Here is a 13,225-nt window from a genome sequence, read left to right as displayed (position 1 = left end):
TGTCATGGCCGGGGTCGACCGCTCCCCTCTTTGGTGGAGGTATTCATGCATGCCAGATCCACCACACCAGCATCTATCGAAATTCAAACACAATCTGCTTCTTCCTCCGGTCATTGAATCGGTGGAAGCTGATGTCTGTGGATCTCACTCTGCTTTATCTATCCTTCTTTCCTTTCCTCAGTCTCTCCTTTGGTTCATTTAGGTCTCCCTAATTTGTTGGAATTTAGATGTTTCTGGGGTTGGTGAAAGACTCTGGTTGGTTACCCGGTGGGTAGTAGGTGATGTCTGGTTGGTGCTGGATTTTACTTTACTTTCTTTTCAAGAGAGAGAGCAATGATGATGACATGTCGAATCGGTAAAATTGCCGAATGAACAATACTGAGCTCTCTCAAGAAAAATAAAAAAAAATAAGAAGACATACAGCTAACTTTTAGCCACTCGCATCAAGTACATGTAAATGATGGCGCCTTGCTTCAAATGTAGAGTGCAGGTTTGTTAACTTGGCGATTTTAACGAGTGTGTTTAAAATAGCACGAAGGAACTTTTCAACTTAAATAAAATATTTTTGTAACTTTTCTGATGAAACATTGACTTAAAACTATTTGAATGGTACCTTTGCCATGGCCTGAGGGGGTCTGTATCATTTTTACTGGCACTAAGCAACTTTGAGGAGGATGATAGGAACACTGTCACACAAAAAACTACAATTGTGCTTACTGCTTAATGGCATACGTTATTTCCCCCTTTCCCCATTCGTTACAAAGAATTACAAACAATTACTGAGGTAATTGAATTTGGTTACATTGGTTGATTGTAAACAACAGTGTTGAAAGAAGATTGTGATGAAAACAGAGATTCACATCATATTAAAACGCCACTCAGGACTGTACAGGCCACGTTGGAGCACTGGACAGCGACAGTATTGACACCTGCTGGTGGACTTATACTGTAACAATGCTTGCTTTGCAACATCAATACTTGATACAATTACTACTTCATGCTAAGTTGCTCACTGGTGAAATGCTGAATAATATTCACTGAGTATCATTTTACATGGCACAAATTCAATTGCACATTTGTACCTAATGATGATGTATGGTGAATGTTACGACAATTTGCTAATGTCATTGATGCATTTCAATCATGGATTCCAACATAGGTCATGACCGAGAAGAAAGAATTCACCAAGGAAATAAATGTTGTTTGAGGTATGCATTATAAGACCTGTGAGCACAGAAGCAGGCAAACAAGCTCCTCTCCCGGCTTTAATCACACACACACATAACCATGCAAAATCTAGTGGGTGAGGTCAGGGTGTGACTGCCTCAACCAGGAATGCAGTAGTGTGTGTTTTTTTGCTCTCCACGTTATAGTGTGCACTGTCAAGCCACTTGATCTGTTCGTTTCGCTTAATATTTCAGAAAAAAACACAATGCAGCTAGTTTTGCTCCAAGCCACTTCCATTTGAAGAAGAAAGCAGAGGACCATCGAGAAAGTCGTGTGGACCTGTGGAGAAGATATTTTTCTTGGACACTTAACTGACAATACTGGACAAATTACTGGATCTGGAGGAAATTTTAAACATGTATGGATTTTAATTTTTAATCCAGATATTAAATGAAATTGCTTTGGATTTTTCTGTTAACATTTGTTAAAATACGAGGGCTTTAATCATCTGGATTTTTTTCGTTTGTACTGGATTACGGAGCAACTTCAGACTATTTGTCCTTTGCATCTTCTCTGTTGTCCTTTACATTAAACAACACATACAAAGACAGCAAACACTTGCGTTGGGACATTATCAGTGATCAACATTTCCTGAAATGTTGCTACTGATAATCATCTGACACCTGACTAGTCTTGGAATGCCGAAGCTAATTATGGCATGACACTGCATAACATCGGACCACGTCTGATTCGACAAAGGTAAGGGGATTCAAGATTAAACTCTTTTGTCGAGTTTTCCTGTGAGTGAGTTGACTTAAACTTGACCTGGCATGCTTGTGGTTAATTGACTTTAGGACATTGATAAGCACCTGTTTTAGACAACTAACCGGAGTTCAACTGAGCATACAGTAAGACTGCGGTCATGCTTTCAAATTTACGGGATGAAAAAATAAATACTATATTTATTAATATTAATATTAATATTTGTCTTGACAAAACATTTTATACAGATATTATTGTTCTGTTTTCATATCAGTCCCATGTAGGCACCCAAGATAAAGTGCAATGCCTGCTAAATTGTTTTAATACTTTAAGCACTTGTAAGTTCGTCTGCCTCACTTCAAAAGACATTAACATCTACATTAACACTGTAGATGTTTAATTCTGACAGTTTCATTACATGTTCCTCTGCTAGTGTGTGTTTTTTTATTTGCCCACTGGCACTCTGTGAAACTAATCAATCATAAAGTGTCAATCTTCTAATGATGTGGAGCCAAATATTCTGCAATCTACGCTTGCACTGCCACAGTCATTGGAGGTCGTGCAAATAAATCACAGGTCTCCAACAGGTTCTTTTCGCCCACTGACCACCTGATCAACCCCATTTTCTAAATTTCCCAGGAGTGTAGCTGATGCAAAATGTAAGGAGTTTGCAGCTCACTTCAGCAGCAAAACCATAAAGGGCAGCTTTTATTCCATCACGACCTAATAACCAATGGCCATCGTCAGGTACCTTTTGAAGAGAAAATCGACAATGCAGAGCTGGCAAATTACAGATCAGTGTCCAGTCTGCTCTTTTTAAATACAATTTTAAGAGAAGATATTTTTTCATGAAAGCAACATGATTTATAGGATGCCAAAAGTTTGCATTAAACATTTCAATCAGTGTTTCGGACGCATCACAGTGCCAACATAGCACTGATCATCAGTTTTAGATCTAACCATTTATAATTTACGCATGTTGCCACTTGCCAGGGTCATCAGAAAACAGAATATGTTTTCACACATACGCTGATGACAATTAGCTGTAACGTTTTTTTTTTCCTCCATTTTCCATTTTATTTTACAGTTTTTATTTAACAATGTACATACTGTAGACCATATGTTGGACATTGCTTAAATAGGGCCTATTCATATGATTTTCAACTAATCCCTAAATGTGACTCAAATAGACTTGGGAGGGGTTACATTTATAATGGATTCCAGTACAGTTACTAGTTACCTCTTAAAAAATGTAATTAGTAACATAATTAAAATACCATAATATTAGTAAGTAATGGAACTTGAGTTACTTTTGGATTACTGCAATTCCAAATATGTTGAAAAAAAAAAATGAAAAAAAATCAATATGATACATATATTTTTATGTACAGTATTTGTCATTTTCTTTTCTTTCTGTCTATTGGCTATTTAATATGCATGGTTTTGGAATACTGAAGGGAGACATACCTGAGCACCCGCAATTCAAATCCAAAGCACAAGAACTGGGAGACATGCTAACCACTAGTGCACTATATGCTGCATCGCTAGATAGTACGGTTGGGTTTAAAAAATCAAATAATCAATATCAAATCGAACTTACTTTTTGAGCCTGTTAGCGATTCATAAAACAATGAATCGATTATTTTAATATCTCTTTTTCTCATAAATTCATAAGAAATAGAATTTTAAAGGTTGATTTTTATTTTTTTTGCTCCGGCTTCCTCCCACATCCCAAAGACATGCATGGCAGGTTAATTGAACACTCTTAATTGTCCATAGGTGTGTTTGTGAGTGTGAATGGTTGTTTGTCTCTGTGTGCCCTGCGATTGGCTGGCAACCAGTTGCAGGGTGTACCCCGCCTACTGCACGAAACAAGCTGGGATAGGCTCCAGTGCCCCCCGCGACCCTTGTGAGAACAAGCAGTTAAGAAAATGGATGGATGGATTATTTTTTATCTTACTGTTATCTTAAAATGTACTGTTCACCTTAATTTAAAAGTATTTTCTTACATTTATGACAGACCTGACCTATTGCATTTTAAGATAATTCAGAATCTTTTTAATTCATGTTTACGATCAGTGAAATACAATTATAAAAATATTTTCATCTCATCCTTGCTGATGTCAATATTTTTGTAACATTAGCACGTGTTACTTTAGTCTACTAGTTTTATCATGATATTTAAGAAGAATTGACGTTCCATAATTAATATTGGATTGAATCGAAGTGAAGTGAATCGAATCTGAATAGATAGATCGATCGATCGATAGTAAAGAGAAGTTCACTCCTGATGAACTGACTCTTGGAATTAGAAAGATCCAAAACAATCTTTTTAAATGTTTTGCTCTGACTGTTAAATTTAGGGCAAGAAGTGCTCCGAACACACTTCTTCTCTGCATAAGAGTAATAAATAAGTCATAAACAAAATTTCTTGAAAAGCCTCATTGAGCAACGGGAAAAAAAATATATGAGGAAAGAACATACTAAGCCAATATTTACTGTCTGTCCTTGAGTGAGTCACTGAATACCCTGCAGCTCCAGGACTGCCATTTTGTTGATGACATTGACCTTTAAAAAAATAAAAAACGTTCCCGGCAAGGATCAATGATGTATTGAATGAAACCCACCATGACTCGGTCAGGACAAATTTCAGTCTTGTCGAAACATGAACATACACACAGACCAGATCATTATTTAAGTCCTGTGGCAACTACTATTGTACCGTTATGTAATATATCCCATGACCAAAGCAAGGGTACAACATGCGCACAGTGTAGTTGCAATGCAAGTAACTATGCCATGCATTACATAAAAGGTCCAAACTTTTTTTTTTGGTATCACATTTCAAAGTAACTGAGCAAATCATTGCACACTAATAATAGGCAGTTCACCTCATCCACAATCTAAAAGAATCATGTCAATGAACAACATCAATGTGGCTCATTTCAGGTCATTGTGGTTTTGATTATGCAAGGTGGAGTTTATCATAAATGAGCATGGTATGGTTGACAGTGCCCAACAAACTCAAGAGTTAAAATCAACTCATTCTGAGTGTACATGTGAATAAACTGTGAGTTAAAGTAACTCGTTTCCCAGAGTTTACCTTTTTAACTCTCCTCGGGAGTGAAAATAGAAATTATAATAGTTAAAAAGTTAAGGTACTTAAGGACTTATAGTACATTGAACTCTCATTTGTAGTTACATTACATTTACTTTATTAGTGTAAACAGTTAAGAATTGTGTTATTTATCACACCACTCTGTTCTGGTCTATTGTTAGAGTTTTGGAATGGTGCTGAACTTGTCTTGACCCTCCATTCCAGAAAGCCAGTAATGCTCTAAATGTCGTAGAAATGTTCCTGAAGAAGAGATACTTTAAAGGGTTTTTAAAATGTTATTTAATAGAAGGATTCTCAATCATTATCAATACTTGCACTGTATCTATTATGGGCAGGGTTAGGGAATCCAGATCCAGAAAGTAAAAACCCTGAAACATTGATTGGCTTTAGCATTATGTGCTTCTACTAGGGTTGGGCGGTATTCAAATATTGACACCTTTTTACCGCATCCACACTGTTAATCCGAATAAGTTAGCAGAACTATATAAAAAAAAAAAGTGAGGTAATCGGTTGCCTCACTTTTTTTGAGTTGTTGCCACACTTTTTTTTAGTTGATCAACTCAAAAGTTAAAGTTTTGCAGAACTTGAATGGTTTGATTACACCCCAAACATTTTTTTTTATACATAGTTACTTAGAAGCTTTCTATTACAACAACCCAATTATTCTCAGTTACTAACTTATAAATGTTATAAAACCACTGGATAAAGTTAACAGAAGTCCAAACCATAAGTACACTGTGTGTCTTCACGGGAATCCCGGGAATGCTGGAGCATATCTCAGCTGTCTTCGTGAAGTAGGCGGGGTACACCCTGAACTGGTTGCCAGTCTATCGCAGGGCACACACAGACAATCTAGAGACAATTCAGTGTTCAATTAACATACCATGCATATTTTTCGGAATGTGGGAGGAAACTTCAGTACTCAGAGAAAACCCACACAGGAACGTACAGAACATGCAACCTCCAGCCAGGAAGGCCAGAGGGCCGGATTCGATCTCACCACTTCTGGACAAGGACGCAGACATGTTAACCATTTGGCCACCATGCCGCCTGCTATGAGTATATGTTTATAATCTAACATAACTTTTTTATTGATTTATTTAAACCAGATAGGAAACTGAGAACAAAGTATCATTTCCAATGTCAATGTAGGGCTAAAATAAAATTAAAAAATAATAAGTAAAATAAATTATGAAACATCAGCTAATTTATGTTTTTAAGTTACCCAAAGACGAGTATAGTTCAATTTAATCAAAACGTTTTAGTCCAAATTACTCATTAAAGCAAAGTTACACCAACTGGAAAAAGTAAAATTAGTAGTAGTTTTCATAAAACTTTGAGTATTGTGTAATTAATTTATTTTTATTATTTTGAACGTTTGGGTTTACAGTGCACATTTCACCTGTCACCACTTGTTTTTAGTGTAAATTTACTAGAAACAAGTGAAATTATCTGCCAGTGCACTAAAGTAATTTGACTAACTTAGATTTCTTGAAATAAGAAAAATATGTAGCTCTATATTTATCTTAAAATAAGCTTTATACACTTATTCTTAGCAACAAATCAAGGAAATTAAATCTTAAAATAAGCCCGAAACACTCATCTTAAAGAGTAAATGGCTTTTATTCTTGCTTAGAAGAAGCTGAAAATACCTATTTTAAGCGTTAATTCAAGGCAAACATTCTTAAAACATTTTTTTTTAAATATAATTACAATTTCAATTATTACCACAAAATCAGCATAATCGTAAAAAAATATATTATTAATACTCATTTTGTGTTGCTTAAATTTATACATTTGATGCTTTATAAGTTTTAAAATAACTAATTTAATAAATTTTGTTTCATCCAAAAGGAACTTGCATGATTATAGTTTTTCAAATAAATCCATTTGTCTTAATAATTACATCTAAACGTTAAATACGATTTAAAAAATTCTTGTTTTGTACCAAAAAATAAATGATCGTCTTCAATTATTTCCAAAATAATCGTGATTAATATTTTCTTCATTATCAAGCAGCCCTAGCTGGTACAATATTTACCGTAAAGAGAAAAAATGAGCTTAGTAAATATAACAAAACCACGAACATATGAATTTTACAAGAACATTTTTTTTACAAGTGCTATATTTCACTTTTGTTTGTTGTTTTCACATCTTAAACTGTGGGGAATGTTTGTTTTAAGCCTCGCAGTACTTTAAACTGGCTGTTAACACTCAAGGCTAAGATCTTAGAAATTCTGCTCTTGCATAGTACATATTTCTCAAAACAAGATTAATAAGACTTTATAGCTTGATATAATACTAGATAGCTGATTTTTGCAGTGATCATGTGGAAGTTGTGCCTGATAGTCCGTACATGTTGTTACGACTCCTTTGCATTGGTGATGGTGACGCAGAAAATGAGAGTAAAGAAACTTTTAACAACGACTCAGCTTCTCTACTCAGCATTGCTCAAGACATTTTTTCCTGGCGTCTGCTGGCTAGCTATATCATGTATGCCAATGACAACATGGACATAAATGAAAAGACCCTTGATGGGGGTTGGGAGACACTTCATGCCTCCCAGACTGCTGTTTTTAGATGAGGTAAAACTCCAGAAGAAATCATGAGAAAGAGTGGAGTATTTTGTCATTTGCGTGAGGACATGCATAAATTTAGGTATGGCTCTGACCATGAATACACACCAAACCATGTGGTAGAACAGTGACACTACAGACGGAATATACTATAATGAACACCAACAAGCCAAAATTGAAGAAGATTCTGTAATTTTGTGATTATTAAACAATGTTTTGTTCAAATCATCCTTAAGTTGCTTCAAATGTATTAAATGTTGTCATTAAAACAAAACAAAAGTCACACCAAGATGTTTTCAGGTTAAATTTCACATACAGGTCCTTTTATCTAGTGATGGCGAAATTAAGTCTCATGAGGCTTCGAACCATTTCAACGAATTGGTTTACAAAAGGATTAATTTCTAGAAGCTTCATGTGCACACATAACCACCTGCTGGCCAGGTTATAATGACAGGCAGCTGTAACTTAACCATATAATGTGTGATGCATAGATCATTTTCACATCTGTTATGATTGAAGTCTTACCATAAATGTTGTCGACATACGCATAATGATTTAGTCTGTGTGTGTACTTTTCCCCCCACCTTTTCACATGGTCACAAAGTGAATTGCAATACAATATTTTTGTTCCCCTTCCCAGTGAGGTGTTGTCATTGTCCTAAATTTCCTTGGAAAACAAACACACTGTTAAATAAAACAAATGGTGAAAATTATTATTATTATTTTCAAAATAAATCTATGCGACTAAACGGATTTTGCCAACCGATTGATGCTCGAGGCTCGAACCCACATGTATACTATGCACCAGGATGAAAGTTGCGTGCTCTGCTGCTTTATTTAGTCAGCTGTGCCAACCTCGCCACAAACACCGCACCATCTTGCAGGGATTCCCAGTCGTGTGACCATACATTTGCACCACCAAATGATGTTCGCTTTCTCTACTCTCCAACTATCTCCCTAAATTACACAGCTAATGCCACTATAAAACTACAATACTTTTGTTCAAACGATGAGCTGACCGTGACACGTCCCCCCCCCAAAAAAATTCTGAAAAAACAGCATGTTTGTTTAACCATTAACATTATTGATTAATCATCAAAGAAAGCAAGCCATTCTCAACATTTAAGATTGTTTAATAATTTGTAATGACAATTGAAAATTACACGTGTGGAGTCTGGACTGACCAAAAGTATAGATTTTTGGGGGGAAAAAATTACTAATTGCTAAATTGTGACTTAAGAGGTTTTCGGCCAATGTCAGTGATATATTAACTGGATGAATGGATTGTTCTGTAAAAAGCACAGTTTTAACCCTATACATTTAATTTATGTTGTTGGTCTAATCGTAATACTACTACTACGACTAATAATAGTAGTAATAATAAAATTGTATTTGTAATGCATTTTACATTTCCAAAGAAATATCAAAGTGCTACAAGTGTCAGGTAAAATAAAATTAATATAAATTAATAAATAAAAATAAAAATATATAGAAATAAATAAATAATTAAATAAATAAATCTTGCAATTTTACAGTCATATGGTTCACACCAGCTCTCCAAAGAGTTATTAATATTTATGAAATCTCTGTACAGGAAAACAAGTGGAGTAATGAGACGACATATACACACATTTTTCCTGACTGAAGAGACAGGCTGGTATTGACACACCCAAGGCAGGAAAAGTTACATGCAACTGTGTCTTGCTTAGAAGGGTGCTTGCTATAATGTGACCATTTTGAAACAATAAGTAACATTTGTAAACATTTAAACCTTACATAATTTACAATGGAAGAAATGTTCATCACCTCAGCTACAGCAGAATTTATGTTTAGGAAACTTGATTGATTGACAATGTAATTTTTCCTTGCATTAACACAACTTCAAGAATGGAAAGAAGGCTGTAATTAATTGTTTAGTCAGAGTTTATGGTGACCCTATTGTTATACCACAGCAGATATGCAAATGACAGGGAAAAAGTGGGAGGGTATGGTACACAATTTGTTACCCTACAACTTTTGAAAACAGATTATGCACAAATTGTGAACTCTATTGCATGTACCGGTATACTGCAAAAACTATATCATTAAGGAGTTGTATAACCCATAGACATGCTTCATCAAACCCACTAAGAGTGTTGCCTACGGAGCCCCTAAGGCAGAGGTGGGCAATCTCGGTCCTCGAGGGCCGCAGTCCTGCAGGTTTTGGAGGTTTCTGACTTCCAATACAAGCTGATTCCAATCAACAGGATCATTATCAGGCTTATGCAGAGCTTGCTAATGAGCTGATCATATATCAGCTGTGTTGGAGAAGGGCAACATGCAAAACCTGCAGGATATCGGCCCTCAATGCCCACCTCTGCCCTAAGGTGACATGGTAGGGGGAAGAAAATAATTTGCGTTCCCTCACAATTTTTGCATCCCCTCGCAAAATGCGAGATAACGCAAGCGTAACTTTTTTGGAAGTGAACGCCTTATTTATGTATTTATTTATTTATTTTAACGCGTTTATGTACTTCCAGGTCAGTTTGGATACTGTAGCCTCGAATGTACGGGAGGCGGCGGCACCATAAATATCTCCGGCAGTAGTACCTTTTCAAAATAAAATTCAATTAAGCTTTCCCACTGCCGTAGACGCTCCATCCTTGTTGCTTTTGGTTACACCGAAGTTGACCTGGAAGTACAAGACGGGATGCCTCACAGTGGTGAAAATGGCCTTGTCCCAACTTTTTTGTTGAGACAATGGAATTAAAAATCAACATAGTTTTCCCTTAAAATTATACATTTTCTGAGTTTCAACTTTTCACCTGTTTTCTATATTCTATTCTGAATAAAATATTACAATTTGGCAATTCCACATAATTGCATTCAGTTTTTATTCACAATTTATATAGTGTCCCAACTTTTTGGGAATTGTGTTTGTACTTAAGTGGATTAAATTTGAACAAAAACAATGTGAAAAGGGGAGATGTTCTGTGCATATGAATTTAAAAGCCATGGTTAAAGAATGAAAGTGACCAATCAGATTTTATTGTTGATGGATATTTTAATGATATGACTTCTTTGCATATTTTTAAAAGCAGCAATTTACCCCATTGCCTATGCAAGTGTTACGTCCCACCTAGGGGTGTGCAGGACGCAACACAAAGCTAGGGTCCCAACTCCCAAACACCCCAAGCAGCCACTCAGAATCTTCAAGTAAAACAAATAGAAATTCATTTATATGGGCTGTTCAAGCTGCCATTAGCATACAAACAAAAAAAGACTTCAGGGTAAACCAAGGCTCTATCTAGAAAGTAAAAACTAACCTCAACAATTAAGGAAACCAAAAACAGTCTTACCTTCCTAAATGAGAAAATAGAGGAAAACTTAGTAAACAGAAATGGCTAATAATATCAGGAGACTCTTTAACCTTATTAGCATGTCACAGCGGCATGATAAAAAGGCAGTTATTATATCATTGGATGCAGAAAAAGCTTTCGACAAAGTTAACTGGTCCTTCCTCTTTGCTGTTTTAAATAAATTTGGCTTTGGGAAATCACTTATCCACTGGGTATCAGTATTATATGATTCTCCAAAAGCTACAGTTACTACTAATGGGATTATATCTCAGAGCTTTACTTTACAGAGAGGCACAAGACAGGGATGCCCACTATCCCCTTTATTATTTGCAATATTTATTGAGCCACTTGCATTAGCCATACGCCAGGAAAGAAGGATTCAAGGAATTCACTCTGGGGTAACAGAACATAAAATTAATCTATATGCCGATGACATCTTACTTTATTTAGAAAAGCCGGCTACTTCGCTAGGGGAAGTATTTAACTTAATAACTAAATTCTCACAGTTATCAGATTATTCTATTAACTGGACAAAATCAACACTTCTACCTATTACAGAAAATTCATGGAACCCTGCAAGCCAGGACCCACACTACTCATTTCCTATAGGTAATTTAAAATACTTAGGCATAAAAATCTCACCTAAATTAACTGATTTAATTCATTTAAACTTTTCTCCACTTCTGGATAACATTTATAGTGACTTGGAGCGCTGGAATAATCTTCCTATTTCTCTAATAGGACGAATAGCCACCATTAAAATGAAAGTTTTACCCAAAATAAACTATTTTTTCTCAATGATTCCATTTAAACCTACGGCTAAATGGTTCCAGTTGTTGGACTCAGCCGTTACAAAATTTTACTGGAATAAAAAAAAAGCAAAGATTAGTCTATCTACTCTTCAGAAAAGTAAATCCAAAGGTGGTCTCGAGGCACCAAATTTTATGTACTACTATATAGCTAACCAGCTACAATATATCGTTCTATGGGCACAACCCAACAGAGACACTAACTGTTGGTTGGAACTAGAACAGAGGATTGTAATAACCTCAGACTTCGAGATTTACTCTTTATTACAACATCGATTAAGCGTCATAATTGTTTTAAAAACCCAATGATTTCCGCCACCGTGACTGCCTGGTGGAAGGCACTAGAATTGACAAAAGCCCAAGTGGAGCCCTGAGGGCTTTCTCCCCTATGGCATAACCCCGACTTTCAACTTAACAACCAACCGTTTCATTTAGGTGTGTGGGAGCAGAAAGGAATTACACATCTCCACCATCTCTTCTCAGATAATATGTTTATATCATATACATCTTTGCTCCAAAAATACAATATAAAAAACTGAAATTTTTTACATTATCTACAAGTTAAAAATATGATAAAGAAAAAAATTCCAACACTTCGGGGTATGCTCCAACCGCCTGCTTTAGCTAAAGATATTAACAAGCTTTCTCCGACAACAACAAAAAAACTTTCAAAAATATATAAGTTACTTTCATATACTGATAAAATGTCTTTACCCATCTCAAAATGGGAGACAGACTTGTCTATAGCACCGGAACCTGACTTTTGGATTCAAGTTTGTGAAAACGCATTTAAAATGACAAAACACACAAATTTACAACTTATCCAATATAAAATTATTCACAGAACATACATTACTCAATATATGATGAAGAAAATGGGACTCTCAGACTCCGACATTTGTCTCCAATGCTTACAAAACACTACAGACACTTATGTTCATGCTTTATGGTTATGTACTCCGGTTATGTATTTCTGGACTAAAGTCTTAGAAAAACTTTCCGCTATTTTGGACTGTAGGATACCTTTATCTCCAAACTTGTGTTTGCTAGGTGACCTAACAACAACTGACTTACCACATAAACAATTTCAATCTACACTTGTAGCCCTTACTATCGCTAAAAAAACAATTCTTGTTAACTGTAAAAATAAACAAACTCTGAATATCGACCAATGGTCTAACCTCCTCATAAATCACATTTTAATGGAAAAAATATTTGCCTCAAATAAAAACCAAATATCAAAATTTATAGAAACATGGTCTACGTATATAGAATTTTTTAACCTAATTCTGGTTACTTAATTCTGTCTGTTAGCGAGAGCCACTACATCGTGATAACTTACATTGATGTTTCTGCATTTGGCAATTTATTATTATATTATATTATTAGTATGGGATTTTTTTTTAATGGGCTTTAGGTGAACTGATGAATACACACACGCACGCACGCACATGC

The 13,225-nt window shown here is 35.5% G+C and overlaps 1 protein-coding gene across 3 annotated transcripts in view; it reads left to right on the top strand.

Moving 5' to 3' along the window:
- The first annotated feature begins 1,366 nt into the window (after positions 1-1,366).
- Positions 1,367-13,225, top strand: part of LOC144044373 (disheveled-associated activator of morphogenesis 1-like) — a 143,239-nt gene continuing 131,380 nt past the window's right edge. For all 3 annotated transcript variants that reach the window (XR_013291274.1, XM_077558900.1, XM_077558778.1), the window contains exon 1: positions 1,367-1,926. The gene's annotated coding sequence lies outside the window, so the exon portion shown is untranslated. The remainder of the gene's footprint in view (positions 1,927-13,225) is intronic.

Source organism: Vanacampus margaritifer, chromosome 1 (assembly GCF_051991255.1).
Source record: "Vanacampus margaritifer isolate UIUO_Vmar chromosome 1, RoL_Vmar_1.0, whole genome shotgun sequence".
Lineage (NCBI taxonomy): Eukaryota > Metazoa > Chordata > Actinopteri > Syngnathiformes > Syngnathidae > Vanacampus > Vanacampus margaritifer.
This window is presented reverse-complemented; position numbering and strand designations above follow the sequence as displayed.